The 27963-nt window shown below is 43.5% G+C and overlaps 1 protein-coding gene and 1 gene segment (V, D, J or C); both read right to left on the bottom strand.

The window, feature by feature from the left end:
- LOC309449223 (T cell receptor alpha chain MC.7.G5-like) overlaps positions 1 to 27963 on the bottom strand; it is a gene marked incomplete at its 5' end in the record, with an annotated part of 441544 nt that overhangs the window by 128754 nt on the left and 284827 nt on the right. The gene's annotated exons all lie outside the window — the stretch shown is intronic.
- On the bottom strand, positions 1037 to 9516 carry LOC309448887 (T cell receptor delta constant-like). The segment is given in 5 exons: positions 9036 to 9516; positions 3459 to 3743; positions 2734 to 2796; positions 2273 to 2392; positions 1037 to 1683 (listed from the first exon to the last, which is right to left on the bottom strand).

A 27963-nucleotide genomic window follows, 5' to 3' on the forward strand; every position in this document is an offset into this window, starting at 1 on the left:
CTCTATTTGCTTGTGAAATGCTGCAGGATTTTGATCCTGCCAAAGTTCTCGGGCACAACCAAGGGCTTCTCAGGAAAATGTCATTCCTCGATTTGCACAGAGACACAGAAATGGTACTCCAAGGCTGAGCTTTGCCTGAAAGAAAAGGAAAAGGTGTGGAGTAGAAGATTAAAAGTTTCGGTGTTTCATCAGAAACTGAGGACAAAAATACTAGTGAACAAGTCCTCCTGATTTACATTAGGGTGGTAAAATGCACTAAATAAGATTTGCCATGCAAATTTCACTGATCTTCTGCATAGGGTGAGGGTCTTCCTCCAGGTGTCTGCAGGGTCTGAGAGACTAACCTAACCTTAATTAAACAGACCTTACTATGCACTTTGCACAGGCTGTCTTGAAGCCAGCAGTAAGTCAGTCAGTATGTGAAAAACCTTATTTCCCCTTCAGGATGTGGTTAACTTGTTTTTCAAAACAAGGGGGAGTTAATCTTGCATGATGTGACTTAGTCAAAAATGTTGACCACAGCATCCTGCCTGTTGCTTGTGAGAGAGAGGTGAGTCAGTGACTGTGTGTGTTGGGGTCTTTTTGACTAATAACCAAGTTGCTATGGAAACTATCGCTCCATTAAACCACCATACATTATTTCCTGTTGACCTCTTCTTAGTATCAACGAGTGGAAAAAACCAGCACATTTTCTTCTCTTATGTTATGTTCATTTTCCTTTCTCATGCTCATATAAAGCTACCTCCTAACTGACGTGTGTCTTTTTTTGCTATGATGCAAAAATATTTTGCTGAGGTCTCTTCAGAGTGATCTGAAAGACAAAACCTAAGTCTAGAATTCATGGCCTCACTGCGGCTTCCTAATGTGCCAAATCTGCTTCCCTGTATGAAGTCTAGAAAAAACAAATTCAGCCTACAAGAAATCTAGGTTATCAAAGCTGCATTTCTAATCTCACTGGTCATTTGGACAGCTGGATTTCTGCAGCCTCTAGCCCAAATTCAGAACAGAAAACACAGAACAAACCACAGCATTTTGGTTTAGTAAAACTTTATTTTGGTCACTACTACAATAACCAAAAATGCATGTGCCATACACTTTGCAGAAGAAATACAGGTTTAATAAAGAAATGCTCCTATATTTGAACATTATCTGGTTGAAGTGAATCACTTCAGATCCAATACAGATCTTCTCATCTACACTAGAAAACTATTGTTATTAAAGCCACCTAAAAGACATTAAAGTTATAAATAGCGTCTACTGTGCCTGAATTCTCTCAGCAGTAACACGAGTTCCACAGATAGGAATGCAAAAGGCTGTAAAAGGTGTTTTAAAAGGGTCACATCCAGAGTGAGGTTTGAATTTTTTAGAACTATTGAAGCAGGTTGGCTGCAAAAGCTAGAAGAATGGGGAGATCAATTTCTACCTAGCAGGGAGATGAGGAAAAATACACTATTCTCAGTTCATAGAGAAAAAGAAATAGCAAAAGCAGTTGCAACTCTTAAAACTAAATAAACTAGCTAGGCAGAATTCAGCAGTATAAAATGTCTAAAGGGGAGGGTGCTGTGTTGTGTTCCGGATGGTTACTGCCAGCAGATTTGATATTGGCTGTTGAACCCATTGTGCTGCAGGTACATGTTCTCTCCTGCTGTTCTTCAGATCGCTGTTGCCTTGCTTCCCCACCGTCTGGAAGAGCAAAGTCTGTTTTAGACTATGTTTAATGCAACTGGGCCTATGTGCCACTGTTCGGTAGCTGTCAGCTCAAGACAAGTAGACTCACACAACTTAGGCTGAACTATTTTTTGCCTCTTTGGATACCTTAATTTAAAAATCCTCCCCCTCTCCTCTCTTTCCTCCCACCACTTCACATGTTTGTGTTTTGGAAGCCTTGCTTTTGACTCCTTCTTCATCTTGATTTTTCTCCAGGCTTTGTGTTCTGCTATTTGAAGTTGTCAATGAGATGTCTTAGGCACTTCAGGTAATACCTGAGGAAAGCAAATTTGCTGCAAAGAAAATTTGGGGACCAGCCACCAAGCACTGAGCTTTTTGTACAGGAAGGGGCTGTTTTGTTTGTGGTTTGAGGGGGGGAGAGGGGGCTGTATTTTGGGGTTTGTTTGGTTTGTTGTTGTTGTTTCCTACAAGAGTTATTTAACAGAAACAGGAGCAGATTAAGTGGTATCACTGCTTGTGGTGTTAGAGAAGTGCACAAATACAGGCGCTCATTCCTGGTATAAGCTTCCAGTATTGGTACATAGCAAGCTATGTGCTTCCTTACCTCAGAAAAGAAACAACTTGATACTCATGAGTGTATTGAAGGCGATGCTTTTTGCCAGCAGGACTCTCAAACCCAGCACAGCCATAGACAACATGTTTGCTTTCTCCACTTTGTTATCTGCTTAGTGACAGAGAAAAGATGGGAGAGATCATGGTCTAGATTTGGATATTGTGATATTGGCAGAAAGTGGAAAAAAACCACAGGTAATAGTTTTAAGGAAAGAAACAGCAGCAAAGGAAAATATTCTAGAGAAACATGGCAGCAACAGGAGAGGAGCATGTCTGTCTAGGCTGGATTTTGCTTCCTATTGTTTGCCTGTTACTAAACTACCTACCTTGAAAAAGCAGGTGGTGTTTTGTGAAGATGTTTTATTCTGATTCCTCTACCTCTGAGAAAATACATTTCCGTGCATTTATCCCTGACAAAGTAATTTAACTTCACAATCGATTTAGGTAACTAACCTTGTGCAGAGGTGTCTGTGGTGTTGCAAACCTTCTCTGTTACTGGTTCTTCAGCCTCCTCTTCTGTAGCATGATAAAGAAAAGACGTTATAAACGATATCCAAATTTTAAAAAGGATTTAACAAAACATTCAAATGATGCTTCCAATTGGAATATGTAGTCAGTGAAGTCTAATTTTAGCATTAATTTGAGGAGAAAGTTTCTCCATGCAATTCTAGGAAACAAAAGAATTGCTGAGTTGTGTTGGTTTTACTATTTGAATGAGCTTCATGATGACAAAAACAGTCCCCCAAGATATTTTTTTTCCTTATGAAAAAACAAACAAACAAACAAAACCAACCAACTAAACAAACAAAGCCCCCCCAAAACAACACACCACCACTTTAATTTTTCGTTGTTTTTAGAAAGACTATTTCATGCTGTGCTCTAGGAGGTTTGTTGCTATGTGTTGAAGTATTTAGTCTTAAGTAAATGTATGTTTTTTTAAAAATTGTGTTTCCATGCCCCACCCCTTTCCTCCCAAAAAAGCAACTCCAGGTTCTCAAAGAGTTAAGACCATTTATTTTAGATGTTTTTAAATATCTTTCAGCTCTCTCTGCTTATGTACCAGATGTCTTTCTCACTTATGCTGGTTAGCCAGGGCAATACTTACTAGCAGGAGAAACAGCAAGCTCTAGAATATGCTACATTTAGAAATAAGTTGTGGCTGTACCACAACATTGTACCTGGCGATGTTGTGCTGGCTGTAATGGTGCTGTTGTTGAACTTGGCCAAGCAGGTCACCTCTGTGCTTTCTGTCACATTGACCACCTGAATAGTATTGTATAACCCCTCCGATGTCAAAATGGGTGTATTTATTTCATATACGACCTTATTAGAGGACATCTCCAAGCTGATATTCTTTGTATAGGAATTCCTTGCCAAACAAGCCGCTTTCCCAATTCTGCCATCATCTTCCAGTTTCTTTGATTTCATCACAACGACTTCTGGGACTGAACTTTTTTGACTGGCTGAAAATAATAATAATAATAATAATAATAATAATAATAATAATAATATTTTATTGCAAAAGCTTGCCTGAGTGCTAAGTCACCTGAAGTTCATATATACTCCAACTGTGACTAGTCCCTAGCATTGTCAGTTACTAACTGCCTTTCTTTTCTGGGGTCATTATTTCTTGCTGCTGCTTCTAGAAGACCAGATCAGAGACAGAAAGGCTCTATGAGAGTAGATTTTTTAAGGAAGCTTTAATTCCACAGTTTCCTTTTGCCAAAGCTTGTGCCTATATGTGAATTCTTTATTTTGTGAGAGACCTGCAAATGAGAAGAGAAATTCTATACATGCCACTACAAGAGTCAAATTATTCTGCTTTTTCAACAATTTGATTCCTAAAAATAACACTTCTGTCAAGGACTGTCTTGTATATGCATGAGACATGAGGGAATAACTGGTTTTTCTTTACTCTCCCTCCCCTCCCCCAAATCTTGTTTTGATGTGGCTAAAAGGCCTAACCATAGCAAGAGCAATAGGGCAAAGAGAAGTCAGTTTGTTGCTTCCCTGTTGTGCAAGGTTACGCCAATGAGTGACATTATTTGCGGAAATGAAATACAGCTGCTGGAGTGGGGGACAAGGTTGGTTTTTTTCAATAACAAGTGCTCAGATGCAGTAAGGATTTTTGCCTCTAAGGTGGGAAGATAGGAAAGACTCAATAAAAGTCTATGAATTGCTTATCTCCACTTCTCCAGGAGTTTCTGATAAGGTCAAGAACTATCAGTTGTGGGGAAGGTTTTCCTCACTAGACATTGCACATGGTGTAAGATATTCCAACCCAGTCTGGAGACTATGAAAGAGAACATGATTGGTAGTCAGTTCAACAGAAGTTCTTGTGCCTGTTCTAAATGTGTGACCTTTCTCATCCACGTGCTGTGCCATATTGTTAGTCCCACAGCTCCAGTGGCAGGTAGATGTATAAAGCAAAATTTGTATAATAAAATGAAGGGAAGAACACCTCAAAGCCTATGAACTTGACATCCCTGGACAAGCCCTCTTACAGTCTTCCTTAGATTAGTATAATGACCGTCAGTGGTGATTCTTTAGGTACAACACTACAACAAACATTAAGGAATGAAAAATGTGCCCTAAAACTGGTGTTTTAAAACAACCTAAAAGATGCTTACAAGTTCTCATAGGATTTGGTATCCTTTCTGTCTCATGCGTCTTTCAGGAGAGTTACTCCAAAACTTTCAGATGTATTTTTTTCTGTTATGAAATAATTTTAGAGTTGAATTCTCAGTTCTAAGCAATATACATGAATGACAAAGGCTTGAAATGGCAAAAACCTGAATTTCAACCATGTAGCATCAGCTTCCTCTCAGAATTTCTCATACGACATGCAAGTAATGAAGTAAGATTGTTCAGACTTGAAGGGGATGTCTTTTCAGAAAACAAGTATTTTTAAAAAAGATAAAATCTTTGCCCTCAGGACATATGTGGAGAAACTAGGGCGATTCCACATACCAATGTCAGAACAATATTAGCAACATGAATTATAATGAAAACATGACAATGAAGGGAATCATCTAGTAGTCTTCCTTGCCAAAAAGGGCTCAGCTTAGGAAAGGCTGGGACACATCAAAAAAGATTTACACATCCAATTTGACAGAAGCATCCTGATGGGCCTTTTTGCTAAAAAAGGGTGCAGTAGGCCTTGAATTTTGCATAGCATCTGCCTTGCAGCCTGGACAAGAGGTTCCTCAGGTCTAATATCTTGTTCATCACAGGGTATTTTTTCAATTTCTATTCAAGGGGCCCTGATTTTACTCCATTTCTCCCACCACCCACACTTCAATACTGAACTGAGGTGAAAGCCAAGCAATACTCTACCATACATAAATACATAAATAACTATATACCTAATTACCTAAATACATAAATACATAAATACATAAATACATAAATACATAAAAGGTAGATGGAAACAGGCACAACTCCATGATTCCAAGTCAACATTCATTGACTTCATTTGACCTATTCAGGTAAACTCAAACTGTGAGCAGTTTAGTAAGATTAAGCTAGTACAGAAACATTGCATAAGATTCCATTTAATGCTTTTGTATATTATCTTTCTGTCCCCTCAGTGCCGTCTTTCTAACTCTGACAAATAGAAATTCTTAGGAACTTAAATGTCAGTCTCCACGAGCCCTTTAGTTCCCTTCAGACTGTTCAAGCATGGTTTTGAAATCTAACCATTACTATGAAAAGATTATTAGGACGCCTCAGTAAGTGGACAGCTGTGAGGTCCCAAGGAAATTCAGCATTATAGCAGCCAGGACTTGCCATTTTGGATCCCAAATTCTTTAGAAAATCCCCAAAAATATGATCAGCATGGTTTTGGACCTAAATTTTCTAAGTGCATATCAAGAAGTTATGCATAGAAAGTGCCTAATTAGTGGCTTTAAAACATAAGAGGATGACTGCCTGAATTTTAGGAGGAAGAAAAGGAAAAAAAGGGAAAATCCAAACAATAACAACTCGGAAGAGGTTAAAGCACAAGAAATACCTACCTGGCTCCACGGTCAGTTGAGTCCCCTTCCCAAAAACCAGAGCAGCAGTTACACACAGTTAAGACACGTAAATCAAAAAAGGCTCATTTTGCTTTTCTTCTGACATACATTTCCTTTCCAGGTGCTGTAACATGGTTTTGCCAGACCTTCTTAGTACTGTGCATTCTTTGTTATCTGAGAAGATCTTTAAAGGCCTTTCATGTTTTCTGATCTCCAGTATTTGCCAACAGCCAGTGTACCAGCAAGTCGCTTCTCTGGCATAACTCACTGGTTAAGATCCTCAGCAAAAACAAGTGCACACTGTGCAACTGTAGTTAAAGCAGAATTATTTCCACATGAGACTCCAGAAGCCTCAACTGAATCCCACTACTTTGCATTACCTGAAAATACAGCCATAAATTCCTGCCACTGCTTGAATTTGGGAGGGATTTTTATATTATGTTCTGGCAGCAGCATTTTATTAGCACAAAAAAGTTGTATTCTTTTTCCCTTTAAACTTACAAAGTCATGGAAAGAGCTATCTATTCCACAATGTTATGGGCCTTAGTTTTCTTAATTAAGGTTTTATCTAGAACAAACCAAACCAAACCAAACCAAAAACATTATCTGTCCTTAACTAAGCCATCAAGAGGAGAACATGCCTTGAATATCCTATGGTAACTACTAATGGATGTTTTCAATGTAATTTCATGTTTGATGATTCTCAAAAGATTCAGGTAATAAAGTACATCCGTTCTTAGCATCTTCAAATGCATATTAGTATCTCCCAAAGAAATCCTGTGCAATCTACTCTGGGTGAACCTGCTTTAGCAGGTGGGCTGGACTAGATGACCTCCAGAGGTCCCTTTGAACCCCAACCATCCTGTGATTCTGTGATCCTGTGAAATCTAAATTTAGCAACAAAGGGCTCACATTCTGCAAATTTTGGTTTCAACTTATTGATTATTTCAACAGACACTGAGTTTCTTAGATGGCTAAGGCCTATTATCTTTTACTGTCAAACATAACTCTAAAGTCTTTGTGCATCTTTAAAAATGTCATCCTATCCTGAAAAAGAGAAATCACTGAACAGCATGGAAACTTCTCTCAGCTAAAGTTTCATGTAATTTTGCATCAAGGTGTCAGAGAAGACAGATAGGCAAGAAAAACAGAGACAGAAGGATTTAAAGATTTCAGGGTAGTGGAGAAGACAAGGCTATAGCTTTATTTTGTCAGATGAATTGTTGTCTAACCTGAATCGTTGGAAAGTCAGTGAAGATGTTTCAGAATTTTGAGTAATGTACTGTAAATATTTCCTTAAACCAATAATATCTTCCTGCAATCAATGAGCAATATGCTACCTTCAGCTAATTAGAAACAAGTCTTTTCTTGTCAGCAGGAAAACCAACATGCTAAACTTTTTTTTTAAAAAAAAATATCAGTCACTTTCTGTGAGACAGACTATCATATAAGCAATTCTGTAAATGTCTGAATTGGAAATTCAGTCTTCTACCTGCCAGCTCTTAGGCTGTTTTGTTGGTTGTTTTTTCTTGCCAAATTCTAGTCTTCTCTATGGAATATTTGACTTTTTTTTTTTTTTTTTTTTGACAAGTACCATCTTCAAATCAATATTGACTGATGTTAAAACAATGGAATCTGGCAGTTTCTTGTGGTCCTACATTTACAACTGATGATTCGCTGTTTGGAAGGAACAGATATTTCTTCAGGATAACTTTTTATTCCTTTGTCCCTTTGGAATTGGGGGTGGAGTTAAATTGTTCCAAAACAGACATTTATTCCCATGCATGTATCTTACAGACCTGCAAAGATATTAGGCAGCAACTAAGAGAGCCCTATCTCCTTCTGGAATGAGAGAAGGAAGTTTTAGGTACGTAAAATTACAGGAGACATTTTTGCAGCACTTAGAGGGCATGCAGATCTCCAAAAGCATCATAACAAGTCTTAAGGTATGCACCTGGATGTTCAGGGTAACAAAGATCAACCTAACACACTCGCCTACTGCCCCAAAATTCACACTCCCCCCAAAAAAGGTTGAGGTGACATCCACCTTTTTTGTACTTCATCAAATTCCAAATAAAGGTAGGAAGAACTAAGGTTTGTTATGTTTGTTATCTCTGCTCACCACAGCTGCATTTTCAAAGCCTAGGCAACTTGGTAGCCAATTTTCATTAATTCTGAGTGGTCTTGGACACGAGGCAGCTTTGAAAAGTTAAGCAAAATTATATTTAAACTCCTGCCTCCTCTGTCTCTGCACCAGTGGAATTACTTACCTGGTGACACTGTCAGTGTAGTGCCTGTGTCAAAAACTAAGTTGTCATACCAGAGAGCTAAAGAACTTCTCAGAACTTCTCTCCAGTGTCAGCTCTTCACTGAGCTGTGCATTCCTGCTCAAAATGAGGTGGTGAAAATCCACTGGAGGATAGGACACTGCATAGTAAATTTGGGACAGAGAGCTATCTGGACTGGAAATAAATTATAACATGTTAAACTTAAGTAGTGCCCACCAAGTGTTTGGGGATCATGGAGTAATGCTGATATATAGAGGTAGCCCAGTTATTCCTCCAAATCCTTCCTAAGCAGATACAACCTGAGGATTCAGCTTGAAACCCTGGCTGGAGAGAGTGCAATTTATGGATTGTTCCAGCAGAAAATTCTTAGAGTGAACCCAAAGAATTAGATTACTTTTTCCTCCCCCACCTTAATTTTAACAGTTTTTGGAAATAAAATAACAATACTTACTTGGTTCAACTGTGAGAGTGGTCCCACTTCCAAATACAAGCTTATATGTTCCCACACTGCGACTACTTAGTTCAATAAATAACTCTTTCCTCATGGTATTCAAAAGTTGTGTAAAAACAGAAGAGCAAAAGCTGGATATTTTTCCTAATTATTCCTGTGTGCAATCCCAAGAGGGCATCCAGAACCATATTTTCTTCCAAAACTGGAAACAGAAAAACAATAATTGAATAGTTCAATGATTTCAAATAGCTTGATTGAATAAAGGATTTCCAAGTTCTCCGTTTCTTCCATCTTTCAGAAACCCTGCGAGTTCTATATTTCCAGGATAAATAGAAACATGAAAATAAGGTTGTATTTGTCTCCTTAATCATTTCAGTCATCCATCTCCTTTCTTCTCCAAAATATATGGTCTTTTGTCCATCTTTGGGTTTTTGTACAGGGCCATATGTTGTTTATATCATTGTGGTACTCCAGCCCCCAGTCACAGTGGTACATTTCATTACAAAAACTGTCTCTTCCTTTTCTCTACACAGAACTTTGGATTATACAGGCAGTCACATGACATCTTGAGTGGTTTCTGTCCTAACATACTACATGAAGAGACACGATATGGCTTTAAAAGGATGGTCTAAAATAATACCAACAATTTGGAATTACATGACACCTCTGGAAAGTCTCCTGGAGTTGAGCTGAATAAAAAGCAGGGGGAAAAGATAAAAATGAATACTTTTAGTGCCATTTCAAAATATTTAGGGAAATCCTTCTGTGCTGCAGGAAGCTGTCTACATTTTCACCTCGAATTTGGTTTCAGCACTCAGGAGCATGAGGACTGTGCATGATCTGTGCTCTGAGAGTTAGTGCCCGAGGGTCATTTGGTAGCTTAGGAAGTTTTCATGCTGTTTTAGGTAAGATGAGAAAGTAGGTAAATGCTCGTGACTTCTTATGCCAAGCTCATTCTTCACCTAAAGAATTGCAACTACAGAATAGATTTAGCACTGTCATAGCAAATCAGGGGCTTGGAGCTCTGTCAAACAAGGTGTCTGAGCCCACTGACCATGGGCCATACAGGAGCACCAGAAAATCATTTGAGTTGGAAAAGACCCTCAGGATCATTGAGTCCACCCATAACCTAGCTCTCACACTAAACCGTGCCCCTAAGAACCTCATCTAAATGCTTTTTAAACCCCTCCAGGGATGGTGACTCCACAACTGCCCTGGGCAGCCTGTTCCAATGCCTGACAGCCCTTTCCAGCAATTTGATGTGCTGGGACCTCAAACTCTGATCCTGAATTGATATGGGTGATTGTGTGTGGGCTGAGAGACCCCAAATCACCCTCTTCAGTCCTGCCCTGTCCTGTCTGCCCCCAGCTCTGCAGGCAGAGAACTTGCACATCCACCCTGGTTATGTCCCACCGTGGAGTCATGGGACTCTGTGAGCTTCTGGCTGGAAAGCTGTGGGTTATTTGTAGCCTATGCGTAAAGTGTCTCAGTTCTTTATAATTTTGAAAGAAAACTAAGTGTATTTTTTTTTAAAAAATGGCCTCTCTGGAGCCTTGTGCTCGGCTGCTGCCGCAAGTGCTTCAAGAAGCATTTGTCTGCCGGTGGCCCCAGCACCAGCACATGTGCAGCTGCAAGGTGAATTGAATCAGGGAATGAATCCAGCTGAATGCTAATCCTGGGGGGAAAAAAAGAAAATTAAAAAAAAAGAAAAGCTTATTTTCAGCTGGATGTGTTCCCCAACCTGGTTCTGCCCCCGGCCACGTGCTCGTGCAGGGAGAGGCTCCCGGGGGAAGGAGCAGCCGGGGCAGGGAGCGCAGGGCTGGGTTTATGGCTTAGGCCATCTTAAAAGCATTTTGTCGGGCTACGACCCAGTGTTAATATATTACTGTTTCGGTGTGGCATGCAGCAGAGGTTACAGTGCTGGATTTTTCATTCTCAGAACCATAATGCTGCGTATTACAGGATCTGTGGGAGAAAAGACACTGGTGCTGTTAAATATCTCTCTTTTAAATACTGGTTGTGTTGGGGAGGCAAGTGTGGAGTGGCAGAGATGTCTGCTGGAAATACAACACCACAGAGAAGAAACAGGAGGTTCCTGGAGTGTAAGACAACTTCCTCACACAGCTGGTCAGTGAGCCGACTAGGGAAGACACCCACTGGACCTGTTGTTTGTGAACAGAGAAGGACTTGTGGGTGATGTGACAGCTGGACATAGCGATCATGAAGTGATGGAGTTTTCTATTATTGGAGAAGTAAGGAGAGCAGTCAGCAAAACTGCTACCTTGGATTTCTGAAGGGTAGACTTTGACCTGTTTAGGAGGCTGGTTGAGAGTCCCTTGGGAGGCAGTCCTGAAGGACAAAGGAGTCCAGGAAAGCTGGACATTCCTCAAAAAGGAAATCTTCAGGGTACAGGAGCAGGCCATCCCCATGTGCCAAAATATGAGCTGTCAAGGAAGAAGACTGGCCTGGCTGAACACAGAGATTCATCTGGAACTGAGGAAAACAAGGAGAGTTTATGACCTTTGGAAGAAGGGGCAGGCAACTCAGGAGAAGCTCAAGGATGTTGTGAGGTTATGCAAGGAGAACATTAGAAGGCTGAAGCTGGCTACTGCCATAAAAGGCAACATAAAATGTTTCTGTAGATAGATGAGCAACAAAAGGAGGGCTAAGGAGAAGCTCCACCCTTGAGTAAATGTGCGGGGGAACTCAGTGACAGAGGACGGGGGGAAGGCTGAGGTACCAAATACCTTCTTTGCCTTAGTCTTCAATGGTAAGACCAGTTGTGCTCCAGGTACTCAGCTCCCTGAGACAGAAGACAGGGACGGGGAGCAAAATGAAGCCCAAATAATTGAAGAGCAAATGGTTAGCAACCTGCTACACCACTGAGACACACACAAGTCTATAGGGCCAGATGAGATCCACCCAAGGGTTCTGAGGGAGCTGGTGGAGGTGCTCACCGAGCCACTTTCAATAATTTATCAGCAATCCTGGCTAACTGGGGAGGTCCTAGTTCACTGGAAGTTGGCAAATGTGTTTACCTGGAGTTTAATAAAGCCTCTGACACTGTTTCCCATAACATTCACAGAATCACAGAATCAGAGAATGTTAGGGATTGGAAGGGACCTCAAAAGATCATCTAGTCCAATCCCCCTGCTGGAGCAGGAACACTTAGATGAGGCTACACAGGAAGGTGTCCAGGCGGGCATTCTCCTGGAGAAGCTGGTAACTCATGGCTTGGACGGGCATACCGTTTGTTGGGTAAAGAAATGGTTGGAGGGCCAGGCCCAAAGAGTTTTGGTGAATGGAGTAAAATCCTGTTGGTGGCCAGTCACAAGTAGTGTTCCCTGGGACTCAGTATTGGGGCCAGTTCTGTTAAATCTCTTTATCAATGATCTTAATGAGGGGATTCAGTGCACCCTCAGTAAGTCTGGAGATGACACCAAGTTGGTTTGGAGTGTTAATCTGCTTGACGGTAGGAAGGCTCTACAGAGGGATCTCAACTGGCTCAATCGATGGGCTGAGGCCAACTGTTTGAGATTCAAGAAGGCCAAATGCCAGGTCCTGCCCAGGCAATGCTACAGGCTTGGGAAAGAGTGGCTGGAAAGCTGCCTGGCAGAAACGGGGTGTTGACTGACAGCAGCTGAACGTGAGCCAGGGTGTGCCCAGGTGGCCAAGAAGGCAAACATCATCCTGACGTGCATCAAGAATAGTGAGGCCAGCTGGACCAGGGAAGTGATTTCCTCCTGGTCCTGGGCACTGGTGAGGCTTCACCTCAAATCCTATGTTCAGTTTTGGGCCCCTCACTACAAGAAAGACATTGAGGTGCTGGAGAGAGAAGGGCAACAGAGCTGGTGAGGGGGCTGGACCACAAGCCTTATGAAAAGCAGTTGTGGGTTCTGGGGTTGTTCAGCCTGGAGAAAAGGAGGCTGGAGGGAGACCTTCTTGCTCTCTACAACTATCTGAAAGAAGGTTGAAGAGACATGAGTATTGGTCTTTTTTCACAACTAGCAAGTGATAATATGAGAGGAAATGGCCTCAAGCTGCACCAGGGGATGTTTAGATCAGATATTAGGAAAAACATCTTCACTGAAAGGGCCCGGGGACAAGCTGCCCAGGGAAATGGTTAAGTCACCATCCCTGAAGGTATTTAAAAGATGCATAAATGTGGTGCTTAGGGTCATGGTTTCATGGTAGACTTGGCAATGTTAGGTAATGGTTGGACTTGAGGATCTTAAAAGTCTTTTCCGACCTAAACAATTCTATGACTCTATGATTCTCTTTCATGTGAGTATTAATGATACCACCAGGGGAGTCCTGGAAAGTAGCCAGTAGACTCTAAGGGTAATGGTCAAGGGCATGTGGGCCCAGGTGGGTTTCTCTTTGATCCCAATGAAAGGGAGAGCGGTGAGAAGGAGTGGATGGATCCTGCTGATCACAGTTGGTTGTACAGCTGGCACTGGCAAAAGGAACTTGGTTTTCATGACCATGGGACCCTTTTCAAGGACTGAGGACTGTTTGGAAGAGATGTGGCCCACCTAACTAAATGGAATAAAAACATCTTTGCCAAACAGCTGGCCAACCTAACAAGAAAAGATTCAAATTAGGAACAACATAAGAAGCAAAAGAATTATCAATAATCAACCAAGAAAGCAGTGGGAAGGGTTGGTACAAAATTTGTGAGGAGCAATATGAACAGGATAGACTTTGTGATAATAAAAAAAGGGCTGAAAGGGATGCTCTTCAAGTGTTTGTACATAAATAAGGAAGTATATTAGGGAAAAAAACCTCATACAGCTTCTGTGATATCAGCATGACTAGGTGTCTCCTTAAAGTGCATGTGCACAAATGCATGGAATAGGGAGAAAAAAATGGGAGAAATAAGATTTCTCCTAGGAGTTGCAAGGCTATGATCTCATTGATAACACACTGTTGTAGCAGAATAGCTCACAAGAACTGAAATGTATGGTGAAGTGCAGACTAGTGCACATTGCCTGGGCTCCTGTCCAGCATGGCCCAGGTTTTCCTTTGAGGCTTGGTTGTAAAGCTCTGAGATCATGGATGTGCAGTGGAGCAGCATACAAGAAGTACTGTAGTGGATGGAGCCAGGCAGTTTAGGAAAGACAGTCTGGGAAGTCAAGGAGGAGTAATTACCCTTTCTGTCAGAGAGCAGCTGGAATGTGTGGAGTTCTTCGGGATGTGCAGTGACCCAGCTGACAGCCTATGGCTAAGGATTAGGGGCAGATCAGCAAGGGTGACATCGTGGTGGGTGGCTACTAGAGATCACCTGATCAGGAAGAAGAAGTGGACAAGGCCTGATTCAGACAACTATTAGAAGTCTCACATTTGCTGGCCCTGCTCCCCGTGAACCATGAACTGTGCCAAATGTCTGCTGGAGGGACAGCACAGCAGGGTACAAACAATCAGACAGTTTTCTGGAATGTACCCATGAAAACTTCCTGACACAAGTGATTAGGGATCTGGACCTCCTACTTGCAAATAACAAAGCATTAGTGGTTGATGTGAAGCTCAATGGCAGCCTTGGCTGCAGTGATCATGCAGTGTTAGGGCTCAAGATCCAGAGAATAGGGAGCAATGAAAAAAGCAGGACCACAGCCCTGGACTTCAGGAGAGCAGAATTTGGGCTCTTCAAGGATTTACTTGGAAGAATCCCATGGGTTATAGTCTTGGACAGAGAAGGGATCTAGGAGAGCTGCTTGATTTTCAGAGATCAGCTTCTTCAAGCTCAAGAATAATTCATCTTGAGGAAGCAGTAAGTCAAGCAAAGCTGGCAGGAGGCCAAAATTATGAACAAGGGGCTCCTGAATAATCTCAAAAAGGAAATGTGCAAGAGTTGGAAGCAGAGGAAGATGATCTGGGAAGGTTATAGAAGCCCTGTCTGATCATGTAGGGATTGGGTTAGGAAAGCTAAAGTGCATCTGGAGTTGAATCTAGCAAGGGATCTGAAGGGCAACAGAATGGTTTCTAGAGGTACATCATCAGCCAAAGGAGGGCTAGGGAATATGTGGTCCCAGTGCTGACTAGGGTAGGGGATCTGGAGGCAAAAGTCACTGAAATACCTGGGGCATTTAGTGCCTTCTTTGAGTCAGCCTTTACAGATAAGTCCAACCTTCAGGATTCCGAGGTGTGTGAGCGGATGCAGGCAGGTTGCAGGAACAACCACAAGCCACAGGTGCAACACAAAGAGCAAATTGATTTTTGTTACCTCGCTAACTGGGGGATCTCCAAAATGGCACTTTAGCTCCCAGGCTGAGGTCGCAAAAGCAGAGACTAAGGTACTGCAGAATTCAGCCCCAGTGAAGATCAACAAGCCTGATTTTTTTTCGCCTGTATATCAGGGATTCATGTAGGTACAGTTTACCACACTGCTCTGATTTTTGCCTGAAGAAATTTCAAGGATGCATGATAAGGTGCCTTTAAGACTTTTTTCACAGGCCTGTTATCCAAATACAGAGATTCTACTTGTCATTTATGTGTTTTTTCTACACCCCAGCTGCAGTCACTTGCATGTAGTTACAATTCTTCTCCTTGCTGATCTTCTATTACAGCCACATACCAGGTAAATAGAAAGGAACCAAACATGATTTGGAACTCTTGTTCTGATGTCAGATAGCAGGGAGATTACGAGTGGGAAGTACCCTTTCTATTCTCCTGCTCTTGTTCTTCATGCATCTGCTTCTGATCACTGTTGGATATGAAGCTAAAGGATCTTTGTTCTTACCAAAAAAGTGTGAACAAATCTTACTTTCTCTGTACTCTGAGACCAACAGAAGAATATAATTCTAAGCTTAAATGAAAACATCTAATACACAGTCCGTTAATACCCACTTGCTCAACCTGAGCCGACAGTCAGATGGGTAAAATTATGTCCCTTGCAAGATCCAAGATCTGACAATAGATGTTGGGGAAACTGGCCCTGCATTAAGAGGTCTTCCTGCTGTCTGTGTCATTATAGGAATTGAATTTGTGTGTGTGCATAAGGAAAAAGAGACTACACAAGGCACCATGTTTCCACCTTCAAGACAAGGCAGTGAGTAAGACAATTTGTGTATAGTGGTTCAGTCCTTTTCAATCACTGTGAGACGTACCAACCACAGTGGTAGACAGCTCTACAAAAACACATGCTTTTTTCAGTGCCAGGTGATGTCTCCACTTTCATGTCCTTTGAAGAGCTGGGCTTTCTTTTCCTCTTCCTCTTCCTCTATATTGTTCTACTTCTGAACAATCTAATACTGTTCCAGAGAGGTTGCTAGACACTAAAAGTATCATCATCATTGCTTTTTTTGGCAGATAGGATCATATTAATCTCTCGCAAAAATATTGCCCATAGTTGCCAAAAGGGAATATTGTTCCTTTTGAGTTGTTAGAGCTATTCTCACTTGAAGGACCTGATTACTGGTTTGTTTTTTAACAGACATCAAGAGAGTTAGGGTGAAATATTTTAAAGACTATCTGGGGGAGCTGCCCAAGTCTTATTAATTTTCAATTTATTTTCATTCTACATGTCCTAGCTCTTTCTAGACCTTCAAGTATTTAGGTTCTAAAAGCCTATTTTCAAGCCAAATAAAAAATGAGTCCATGTTTATGAAGTGTTCAAAAGCTGTCTTTGTTTAGCTGATAGCAGTTTAGTGGACTCTGTCTTAATGTGCTAAAGCTGCTTATTTACTCAGGTATTTGATTTTTATTAGGTTGGTGCAAAAGGAATTGCAGTTTTTGCATTGTTGAAATTTGCTCTTCAGTATTAGAATACATTCTTAAATAAATATGGTGTATGTTATACATCATTTTAATGCTCTTTTCTCACTTTATGCTTGGTTGGTTGTTGTTTTTTGTTTCTTTGTTTGGTCTGTTGGGATTTTTTTAATTGTTTTGGACTTATTACTTGCTGTTTATTTTTTATTTATTTTAGACTATTGAAATTGTGTTAGAGAAAAAGCAAATCTGAGCCATTTTTTCATTCGAGTTCAAAATGGGTCATAAAACAGCAGGGACAACTCACAACATCAGCAACACATTTGGCCCAGGAACTGGTAACAAACATGCAGTGCAGCAGTGGGTCAAGATGTTTTGCAAAGGAGACTAGAGCCTTGAAGATGAAGAGCATAGCCGCTGGCCATTGCAAGTTGACAACAACCCATTGAGAGCAATTATTGAAGCTGATCCTCTTACAACTACATGAGAAGCTGCCAAAGAACTCAACTTCCACCATTCTATGGTCATTCGGTATTTGAAGCAAATTGGAAAGGTGAAAAAGCTCGAAAACTAGGTGTCTCATGAGCTGACCAAAAATCAAAAAAATCATCATTTTGAAGTCTCATCTCCTCTTACTCTACACAACAACAACAAACCATTTCTCGGTTGTGATGTGCGATGAAAAGTGGATTTTATATGACAAACAGCAACAACAAGCTCAGTGGCTGGATGGAGATTCTCCAAAGCACTTCCCAAAGCTGAACTTGCACGAAAGAAACATCATGGTCGCTGTTCAGTGCTCTGCTGTCAGTCTGATGGACTACGGCTTTCTGAATCCCAGCAAAACCAGTAAGTAATATGCTCTGGGAAGTATGCTCAGCAAATCAATGAGATGCACTGAAAACTGCAACACCTGCAGCCAGCAGGGACCATCAGAAAGGGTCCAATTTTTCTCTACGACAATGCCCAGCCACATGTCGCACAACCAATGCCTCAAAAGTTTAATGAATTGATCTACAAAGTTTTGGCTCATCCACCCGATTCACCTGACCTCTTGCCAACCAACTACCACTTCTTCAAGCTTCTTGACAACTTTTTGCATGGAAAATGATTTCACAACCAGCAGGATGAAGAAAATTATTTCCAAGAGTTTGTCAAATCCCAAAGCACAGATTTTTACACTTACAGGAATAAACAAATTTATTTCTCATTGGTGAAAATGTGTTGATTGTAATGGTTCCTATTTTGATTAATAAAGACATGCTTAAGACTAGTTATAATGATTTAAAATTAATGATCCAAAAATGTAATTACTTTTGCACCAACCTAATAATATTTCTTGTTTGAGTGTCATTTTTATAAGGGTCTTGGAAGTTTTTTCATAATTATATGCACCATTTTTCTAATTTCTTTGATTTCGTGAACTAGATTATTTGAACACTGAGATGGATCTTTCATGCTTTCAGCTGAGTTTGAAGGTGAGGAACATCTAGTTTAGGTTGACTAAAGTTGGTGTTTAATTTTATTTTTATCTTACTTTAATGATTTTGGTCAACAGTTACCTGAAACGGTGGAACAGTTTCTGAATCCTTAAATTCATTTCTAAGACATAAAAGGAAATAGCATTATTTCATCCTGTTCACAGATCTTTCTGGTTCCCTGCTGTGTTACTCAATGTTTGCATTATTGTTGTTACCAAGTACAAAGGTGTATTTCCCATTTTTAATCACTGGTTTTAATTCCAGACATGTTCATCTGCTGTTCCCTTTATTATGTCAAATTGTTTTCTCCTCCTTATTTCCTCAGTCCTCCAGGTAAGTTGCCAAATCAGCTGATGTGATGCTTTCAGGCTCTTGAACTCTTGGCAGGATAAAATGAACAAGCTTTAAATAGCTGCTGGAACGAGCCTGGGTGCATACAGGTGCCTCTCCCACATCCTTCAGTTGCTGCCAAATCTTCTCGAAGCAGTGAGACCACTCCTTGCTTGTCACCCAGATCTCAGATGCAGTTGAACAACATTCTTCCATTTGGGTGGCCACAGAAACACACCTGTCTTCACAGCCTCCCACAAGCCACAAATTTGGATTTGTTCCTTTTGAAAATTGAGTTCTGCTTTTTCCTTTCGCTGTCCTGGTTTATCCCCTGCAAAGAATCACAGGAGGCGCTCCAGCATCACCGGTGAGATGTCAGAGAGATCTTCAGTGATACTGAAGACCTCTCCTTGAGTTCTGTTTCAGAAGAGAAGAAAGGGAGTCTCTTTTCCTCTAGAAAAGTGTCCTAAGTAAATGAAGATACATTTTAGAGGGGAACTAGTTGTTATTTCTACACATTTCTTTTTTTGCTAGCAGGTTATTGGTGCATGCATGGTTGTTTGAATTCCTTCAGCCCTTGCTGAAAGGTCTACACTGCTTCTATCCAGAACAAACTATCCTGGTACTTCCAGAATAATTCTACTTGGCCTCAAAAATATCTCAATTTTTACTTTAACACAATTATGTTCTTCTGTGGACAGAATCACTCCGTTCAACCATTTGACCAAGACAGAAATGTTACTGGTTCTGAATTCCCTGGAGACAGTGTAGGTGATCTTAGAAAACTAGATATTTAAGACCAAGCAGTAGCTCACAACCTTCACAATGGAGAGGACAGCTAAAAGTAGTGATTTAAGATGAGATCTATAATTTCTGCTTGGGGAAATCCCTGAACTGATGAAAGCTACAAGAAAGGAGGGTAGGAACAGAAGAAATAAAGTAGTATTTGCTTTCTATTTATAGCCTTGTCAAGGGTTTAGATTGTGGGGTGACAATAAAACCCTGGCAGGTGTATTGTTAACCTCCTCTCGCCCCACCTTCCCCCGTTTGCCCCTCCCTCTCCCCCTTCCCACTCAGGACAGGTGGTCGGGAGGGAAAGAAGGACGGAAAGAAGAGAGTTGGAAAATTAAAAATGTTTTACTAATGCTACCAGTAAGAATAGAGAAAATAATACAAAATATACAAAACCAATCTTGAAAGTCTCAGCAACTGCAGAACTGGCACCTGAAGTCCTGGATTGGACCCTGCAGCCAACCGGAGCTGGATTCAGTCTCTCACTAGGCCTCAGTTCGCAGGGACGACTTGCCAGGTCCTCTCCTAATGTCGGCCATAAGGAAAAGGGATGAGATCCTCATGATCTCCCACTTTTATATGAAGTATTCATGTGAATGGAATGTTATACACCGTTGGTCAGTTTCTTGGTCACCAGTTTCTCGTTGCCCCTCTCACAAGATGTCCATCCATGCTTATTGATAACTTTGCATTCCATTTACCAAAACATGGATCTGGTTCTCCAGGAAAATGCAGCTGATATGAAGCTTTAGCTGACAGGCAAATTCACTAAAAGAGAACCTTGTTTTTTAACAAAACCAGGACAAGCCTTTACAAGACATCTGACATTGGCCCGACAGGCAGTCTACTGTATTGAATGGCTCTTCCATAAATCCGCAGCAGCAATTCTTCCACAGAGCCAAATGTCTTAATCAGGGCAATGTTTGGGGATAACTGACCTCCCACGTATCTCTAGTTTGTATAGGACACCCAGGGCATAGAACCATAGAATGTCCTGAGTTGGAACAGACCCACAAGGATCATCGAGTCCAACTCCTGTCCCTGCACAGGACACCCCACAGGTCACCCCGTGTGTCTGAGGGTGTTGTCTAGTTTCTTCTTAAATACTGACAGGCTTGGGGTATTATTCAAAGGCAATGGATGTATGCATAAAAGCATATGGATGCATTTGCATATAGAGATATACAAGCCAATGCACTTCCATGAAAATCTACACTTCCAAATACAGAAATGAATGTTCAGTTCTCAGAATATGGACATGTGTGTTTATTCACATGAAGTCGAAACTACGAATGGAGAAAAGAAATTTTTCATCATATCCTGGGAAAAAACATCTTGGCAGTGTAGTTCCCAGTGCAGTGCCCATTTTCTCGGGTACCACTGATTGACTGTTGTTATTGTCACGGAGGTACCCCGAGGTTAGTTTAAGGGACAACAGGGTCCAAAACAACTTTTATTAAACCAGTGAGAAACAGGGTATTAGCACTCCAAAGTGACTTAAATAAAGTTTCGGATATCAGTTGAGGAAAATTATTAAGGGGCAGCAACTAATACAACAGGCAGGCCACAGAGTGCATGCACGTGGCTTCACTCAAAACAATGCCGGAGCCGTCCCTGAGTCCCGGAGAAGTACACACTTGCCTAAACACGGTGTGGGATTATTTTTAAAGAGATTCACGTACTCGTAGTGAGTATGGGAAGTGTACACTCGCGATTGTGCGAGGGTAAATTTATAATACACTCGCAATCCTGCGAGGGTTAATTTACTCACACGTGCAAATGTGCACGGAATATTACACATGCTTATGTGGAAGCACGGGAGGAAAATACAGTCACGAGGAAATAATTTATACATGTGCTTGTATTGAGCACGGAAAGTACACGTGCAAATGTGCACGGAAAGTACATGTGCTTGTATTAAGCACGGAAAGTAAGCGTGCAAAAGGGCACGGAAAGTTACACATGCAAATGTGCATGGAAGGAAAATACACTCACAATTGTGCAAGGATTAATTTTACACGTGCTCGTATTGAGCACGGAAAGTTACGTGTGCATATGTGCACGGAAAGTATAAATATACTCGCAATTCTGCGAAAAGTTTTACTCACACCCGTGGCGGCAAGGCAAGCGGAGTCTCCATCCCGGGGAGGGGTCTCTCGGCAGCAGCATCTTGCTCGTGCTCTGAGAGACCCGCGACAATGGGCGGAGTCTCGACAAGAATCCCGTTTTTATATTGGCTGATCAGATCTGACTGTAGGCATTCTAGAAGCTTCTCTGCACCCCCACACTGGCTGTGGGTGTCCCTGAAGCCTCCAAACATCCCCCACACTGGCCGCGGGTGCCCCGCGGCTCAGTGGCGCCTCGGCACTCCCTTCTCCTAATGGCCCTGGCCAGGGTGCTCTGGGGCCAAACAAAAGAAGCTGTTAGACTCACGTAGCAGAGAGAGAGGGAGATGTGCCTACTCCTTCCATACTGAAGGAGGGAGGGGGAGAGAGCGGGGTTTGCATTCTGCCACAATCCCACCCTGTGACTACAGTCATGATCTGATATAACTCTGGAGTGGTCAGCAGTCACTTCTTGCCTCCAAAGTAAAAAGGGGACACTTCTGCCAGTGAGCCTTAATGTCCACTGTGGATCACCATATCTCATGTGTTGACTTACCCCTGCAAAACAGTTATTAATAACAATGAACAATAGAATTGAAGTAATTACAACAATCAACAATTGCCCAAGGTAATTATTGAGTGCAAACATCAGTCACAGTTCATTAGTGTGCCCATTTCTGTGACTGCCTTCCTTCTGAATGGCTTGCTGGTGTTAGCTGGATCCTCTTCCACCCCGTCATTGTTGGTGTTGTTTCCAAGGCATCTGGATCCTCTTCCATGCCTTGCTGGTGTTGGCTGGATCCTTTTCCACCCTGTCACTGTTGGTGTTGTTTCCAAGGCATCTGGATCCTCTTCCACCCTGTCATCTTCCTTCGCCCTGCAAGAAAACACAAAAACAGATCTCGGTCCCTTCGGAACTGGGCTTTCATAGTTAACATGTTGAACTAGCTCAGAAGTTTCTGAGCAGGAACGATCTCTTGGACCTTTTGTTTTGGGGGCAGGTCTTTATCGAGTTGTTGCCTGTTATTGACTCTTTATCAAAATCATTAATGACCTCCATAATGCCCCATTTAGCTGCAGTGGAGTGCCAGTAAATTTTTTTGATAGCAAGTAATATTAGCAGCTACTTTTAGTTAGCAGCAGTGCTGAGGCACATTGCCAGGTCCTAATGGGAGCTGCTTCTGACCCTCAGAGAGCACTGAGCCGGGGCGGGGTCGCTGGTCCCAAGCCACGGCTTTTTTTTTTTTACTTCAGTTTGCAAGAATTGGGGGGGGTGCTCCCGCCCGCAGCGAAGTGGGGGAGGCGGCCAACCTGGGGAAGGTGGTTGCCTGCCAGCGCTCGCGAGGCCGGGCTACCCCGCCCCACACCACCAGGACTTGAATGCCAGGAACAGTGGCGGGGGGGGCCAGCCGGGGGGCAGTGCGCGGACAGGCAGCAGAAGCTTTACGGGGGGAAGTTTGCTTCCGTTTTTTGGGTCACACCCGTACTGGACATCTATTTCTAGCAGCTCTTTCAGGCTGCTCCGTTTGGTGCCGCCAGTCCCGGGGCGGTCGCCGGCACTCGCGAGGTCGGGCTTTGCTATGCCGGACCCTCCGAGTTGCTGGTACTGGGCGGGGACCGTCTGGACACCGCGGCTGGGGACAGGTCGCGGTCTCGACTGCGATGGGCAATCGGGACTGGCCGGTCAGGAGGGGAGCGGCCAGCTATAGTGAACCCACCAAGGCTCCCACGAATCGGTCGCAGCGCCACCAGTACCAGATCCCTCGGTAGGAGGTGGGGAAGCGCCCGAACTACCACTTAACAATGTCCGATCACCCTCGGCACACGGGACAACACAAACAAAGCACGTACACATCTCCATTTCAATGAAAGGGCGCACATCCTCTCTTTCATCAATAATGTTTTCAGTGTCGAGAAGCAGGGGTGTGGAGGGGCGTTTGCTTAAAAAGCCCGCGCGTTTGCTTAAAAAGGCCCACATGGCTTCACCCAAAACAAGGCTGGAGCCGTCCCTGAGTCCCGGAGAAGTACACACTTGCCTAAACGCGGTGCGGGATTATTTTTAAAGAGGTACATGTACTCGTAGTGAGTACGGGAAGTGTACACTTGCGATTGTGCGAGGGTAAATTTATAATACACTCGCAATCCTGCGAGGGTTAATTTACTTACACGTGCAAATGTGCACGGAATATTACACATGTTTATGCGGAAGCACGGGAGGAAAATACAGTCACGAGGAAATAATTTATACACATGCTCGTATTGAGCACGGAAAGTACACATGCTTGTACTGAGCACGGAAAGTTACACGTGCAAATGTGCACGGAAAGTACACGTGCTTGTATTAAGCACGGAAAGTAAGCGTGCAAATGTGCACAGAAAGTTGCACATGCAAATGTGCATGGAAGGAAAATCCATTCACAATTGTGCGAGGATTAATTTTACACGTGCTCGTAGCGAGCACGGAAAGTTACGCGTGCATATGTGCACGGAAAGTATAAATATACTCGTAATTCTGCGAAAAGTTTTACTCACACCCGTGGCGGCAAGGCAAGCGGAGTCTCCATCCCGGGGAGGGGGGTTCTCGGTGGCAGCATCTTGCTCGTGCTCTGAGAGACCCGCGACAATGGGCGGAGTCTCGACAAGAATCCCGTTTTTATATTGGCTGATCAGATCTGACTGTAGGCATTCTAGAAGCTTCTCTGCACCCCCACACTGGCTGTGGGTGCCCCTGAAGCCTCCAAACATCCCCCACACTGGCGGCAGGTGCCCCGCGGCTCAGTGGTGCCTCGGCACTCCCTTCTCCTAATGGCCCTGGCCAGGGTGCTCTGGGGCCAAACAAAAGAAGCTGTTGGGCTCAAGTAGCAGAGAGAGAGGGAGATGTGCCTACTCCTTCCATACTGAAGGAGGGAGGGGGAGAGAGCGGGGTTTGCATTCTGCCACAATCCCACCCTGTGACTACAGTCATGATCTGATATAACTCTGGAGTGGTCAGCAGTCACTTCTTGCCTCCAAAGTAAAAAGGGGACACTTCTGCCAGTGAGCCTTAATGTCCACTGTGGATCACCATATCTCATGTGTTGACTTACCCCTGCAAAACAGTTATTAATAACAATGAACAATAGAATTGAAGTAATTACAACAATCAACAATTGCCCAAGGTAATTATTGAGTGCAAACATCAGTCACAGTTCATTAGTGTGCCCATTTCTGTGACTGCCTTCCTTCTGAATGGCTTGCTGGTGTTAGCTGGATCCTCTTCCACCCCGTCATTGTTGGTGTTGTTTCCAAGGCATCTGGATCCTCTTCCATGCCTTGCTGGTGTTAGCTGGATCCTTTTCCACCCCGTCACTCTTGGTGTTGTTTCCAAGGCATCTGGATCCTCTTCCACCCTGTCATCTTCCTTCGCCCTGCAAGAAAACACAAAAACAGATCTCGGTCCCTTCGGAACCGGGCTTTCATAGTTAACATGTTGAACTAGCTCAGAAGTTTCTGAGCAGGAACGATCTCTTGGACTTTTTGTTTTGGGGGCAGGTCTTTATCGAGTTGTTGCCTGTTATTGACTCTTTATCAAAATCATTAATGACCTCCATAATGCCCCATTTAGCTGCAGTGGAGTGCCAGTAAATTTTTTTGATAGCAAGTAATATTAGCAGCTACTTTTAGTTAGCAGCAGTGCTGAGGCACATTGCCGGGTCCTAATGAGAGCTGCTTCTGACCCTCAGAGAGCACTGAGCCGGGGCGGGGTCGCTGGTCCCAAGCCACGGCTTTTTTTTTTTTTTACTTCAGTTTGCAAGAGTAGTGGGGGGCGCTCCCGCCCGCAGCGAGGTAGGGAGGCGGCCAACCTGGGGAAGGTGGTTGCCTGCCAGCGCTCGCGAGGCCGGGCTGCCCCGCCCCACACCGCCAGGTCTTGGATGCCAGGAACGGTGGCGGGGGGGTGGCCAGCTGGGAGGAGGTGCGCGGACAGGCAGTAGAAGGTTTATGGGGGGAAGCTTGCCTCTGTTTTTGGGTCACGCCCATACTGGACATGTATTTCTAGCAGCTCTTTGCTATGCCGGACCCTCCGAGTTGCTGGTACTGGGCGGGGACCGTCTGGACACCGCGGCTGGGGACAGGTCACGGTCTCAACTGCGATGGGCAATCGGGACCGGCCGGTCAGGAGGGGAGTGGCCAGCTATAGCGAACCCACCAAGGCTCCCACGAATCGGTCGCAGCGCCACCAGTACCAGATCCCTCGGTAGGAGGTGGGGAAGCGCCCGAACTACCACTTAACAATATCCGATCACCCTTGGCACACGGGACAACACAAACAAAGCACGTACACATCTCCATTTCAATGAAAGGGCGCACATCCTCTCTTTCATCAACACTGTTTTCAGTGTCGAGAAGCGGCGGGTTGGAGGGGCGTTTGCTTCAAAAGCCCGCGCATTTGTTTTGCCACAAAACTTCTTCGTCTATTTGGAAGTCAAGTTTACGCACATCCCGCACTAAGTTAAAGCAAACGGTCAGAAGGAAACACACCACGAGACGCCAAGTTGCTGCAGAAATATTACTCAATCCTCAAAATAATTCCTCCATCTCTGATACCCTGCTCGACTACGCCAAAATTGTCACGGAGGTACCCCAAAGTTAGTTTAAGGGACAACAGAGTCCAAAACAACTTTTATTAAACCAGTGAGAAACAGGGTTTTAGCACTCCAAAGTGACTTAAATAAAGGTTCGTATATCAGTTGAGGAAAATTATTAAGGGGCAGCAACTAATACAACAGGCAGGCCACAGAGTGTATGCACATGGCTTCACCCAAAACAATGCTGGAGCCGTCCCTGAGTCCCGGAGAAGTACACACTTGCCTAAACATGGTGTGGGATTATTTTTAAAGAGATACACGTACTCGTAGTGAGTACAGGAAGTGTACACTCGCGATTGTGCGAGGGTAAATTTATAATACACTCGCCATCCTGCGAGGGTTAATTTACTTACACGTGCCAATGTGCACAGAATATTACACATGTTTATGTGGAAGCACGGGAGGAAAATACAGTCGCGAGGAAATAATTTGTACACGTGCTCGTATTGAGCACGGAAAGTACACGTGCTTGTATTGAGCACGGAAAGTTACACGTGCAAATGTGCACGGAAAGTTACACGTGCTTGTATTAAGCACGGAAAGTAAGTGTGCAAATGTGCACGGAAAGTTACACATGCAAATGTGCACAGAAGGAAAATCCACTCACAATTGTGCGAGGATTAATTTTACCCGTGCTTGTATTGAGCACGGAAAGTTACGCGTGCATATGTGCACGGAAAGTATAAATATACTCGCAATTCTGTGAGAAGTTTTACTCACACCCGTGGCGGCAAGGCAAGCGCAGTCTCCATCCCGGGGAGGGGGGCTCTTGGCATCAGCATCTTGCTCATGCTCTGAGAGACCCGCGACAATGGGCGGAGTCTCAACGAGAATCCCGTTTTTATATTGGCTGATCTGATCTGACTGTAGCCATTCTAGAAGCTTCTCTGCACCCTCACACTGGCTGTGGGTGCCCCTGAAGCCTCCAGACATCCCCCACACTGGCCGCAGGTGCCCCGCGGCTCAGTGGTGCCTCGGCACTCCCTTCTCCTAATGGCCCTGGCCAGGGGCTCTGGGGCCAAACAAAAGAAGTTGTTGGCCTCAAATAGCAGAGAGAGAGGGAGATGTGCCTACTCCTTCCATACTGAAGGAGGGAGGGGGAGAGAGCGGGGTTTGCATTCTGCCACAGTTATGCACTGCTGCAACATTAAGACTCCCTGAACAATGTAAGGTGTCCAAATGCAATTAAGTTCTGTCTTTCCATGTTCAAATTTCAATTCTTTCAATGCTTGTTGCACTTCTTCCAAAAGAACAAACCTCTTTCCCTGTCACCTTCTGCCTGTGAGAAAGACTGAGAAGAAAGCAAGAAAGTAATAACATGTTCATGGCTTTGCGTGTTCTTGTGAGAGACTGCTGCTGCTCTGTGCCTGTTTCTGGAAAAAGCCAGCCCAGACTAGTCTTGAGAAGTCTGGGAAAAATATTACCTTGCAGCAACCACAAAAGACCAGCTGGATTTAAAATCCCTCCTTCCAGTTCTGCCCTGGCCCTGCCTGTGTTTCAAGCACTGTGTCTTTTTCCAGCTCTCTGGTGCTGCAGAAATAGGAGGCCGTGTCTGCAGCTGATGGCCAGAGCACTTCTAGGGAGAGTCAGTTCCTGGAGGGCTCCGCAGAGCTGGTAACTCGGGTCTGGAAGGAAGAAACAATGTGCTGGAGTCCTGTGAAAGGAACCTTCAGCGCTACACGATGCAGGTCTCTGCCAGGAGTCTGATGGATCCAGTCCCAAGTGTAGCTGCTATTGGTGATGGGTATGACAGAGATGTGGTAGATGAGCATGGGAGCCTCTGAGAGCTTTCCTACTGTGGGGCCAGAGGTCTCTGTCTACACCTGAGAAAACACACCTGCAGCCCCAGGAGACAAGGACGAACAGGTCACAATAGCTCAAGGAC

The sequence above is a fragment of the Streptopelia decaocto genome (assembly GCF_964273445.1).
Source record: "Streptopelia decaocto genome assembly, chromosome: 22".
Lineage (NCBI taxonomy): Eukaryota > Metazoa > Chordata > Aves > Columbiformes > Columbidae > Streptopelia > Streptopelia decaocto.